Source organism: Meles meles, chromosome 13, assembly GCF_922984935.1.
Source record: "Meles meles chromosome 13, mMelMel3.1 paternal haplotype, whole genome shotgun sequence".
NCBI classification, from domain to species: Eukaryota; Metazoa; Chordata; class Mammalia; order Carnivora; family Mustelidae; genus Meles; species Meles meles.
In genome coordinates, this window is record NC_060078.1 from 18,845,469 (window position 1) to 18,846,942 (window position 1,474).

Sequence of the window (1,474 nt, forward strand, 5' to 3'; positions counted from 1 at the left end):
GAGAAACGTGATGTTAACTGGGGATAGTAGTGTTAATATTTTAAACTTCTAAATGAATTTCTTTGTACTTTATCAAGACACATATACATGTCTTGTGTATTTTTGTCTCCCCAGCATTTCCATTTGTCTGACCACCACAACTGTGTCTTATCCTAACAGTCCACACATGCCTGAAAAACCAAGCAAGGATGGAGTTCCATCTTTAAAAACCGAGCAGGCATTCTGAACAGTACATTCATAACAATGAAACCTGGACATTTATCAGATGTGGGAGGGAAAGTTCTCAGTCTGCATTATGAAAAGGACAGCCAGATAGCAGCTGCTGGTAGAGAGGAAATAGATGAAAAACTGTAACAAACCATTCAAACTACTTTGTGGAAGAGATTTCCTCCCCTGCCGGAGAGACTGCATAGCCTCCTCATCAGTCTCCTCATGGACTTGGCTTTCACTTTGGGAAGAGAACCACCTTTTTCTATACTTGCTTGCATTTTCTCTTTCATGAATTCTACAGAACTAGGTCTTTTCCGTGTTTTGGCAGTTTTTTTCCTGTTTTTGGAAGGATTCCTGACCTTTTGATCTTGGTGCTGATGGTTTTGAGTCTTTTCCATTCTGGTTTAATTTCTGTACACTTTTGGCTGGAGTAACTTGTATAGATTTCTTTACTGGAGGCTTGTCTTCAGCTTCCTCCTCCTCACCATCATCATCATTATCTTCTTCTTCATCATTTTCATCAGCAGCAAGTTCTACTTCTTTCTGTGGAAAACTGCTACCACTTCCATGGGCAGCATGCTTTCCGGACATCCCAAGGAGTTCACATCCTCTTCTTCTTCATCTTCTGACTGTGCACCTCCCATCGCCCACCAGCATGCACAGGCCCTGAGCCACATTCCCACCGTAAGACCACAGGTGGTGTTACTTCAAACCCCCAAGGGAAACCGCTGGGGGGACGGACATTTTCAAAAGTTGCTGGTGTGCCTTGAACTGATTTCCGTGGTGATCCATTGCTTCTGCTTCAACAATGTGTGATTCATTCTTCACACCCTGCACTGACCCTTCTTGAAGATAACCGGAGCTCATTTCATCATTATCTACCTCAACGTGATCTTCTTTGTCAGCCTTTGTTCACAACCGCAAAGATAGTTCTGGGTCTCATGTCCACGTCCATCAACTCCTCCATGGGGTGGTGGCAAACACTTGGGTGGGACAGAAGACGGATAGAGATAAACGTAATGCAGAGAACAACCATGCTGGAGGGAGTCACACCAGGGGGGAAATGAAGTATTTTAAACCAGAAGAGACAGTACTATAAACGCCATCATTTTAAGAAGAGAGAGGGAGAGAAAAAAAAAGGGGGGGGGGGGACATAAGTCTATATTATCTGGCCAGATCCCTGGGTTGTACAAAGAAATAAATTTTCAGGTTTTTGGTTTTTTTTTGACTCCTTGTAGAGTTTTCAACTGACTTTATGATGGTC

At 43.1% G+C, this 1,474-nt stretch overlaps 1 pseudogene; it reads right to left on the bottom strand.

The window, feature by feature from the left end:
• Positions 1-261: 261 nt before the first annotated feature.
• LOC123955021 lies at positions 262-1,177 on the bottom strand (annotated as a pseudogene).
• Between the last annotated feature and the right edge of the window lie 297 nt (positions 1,178-1,474).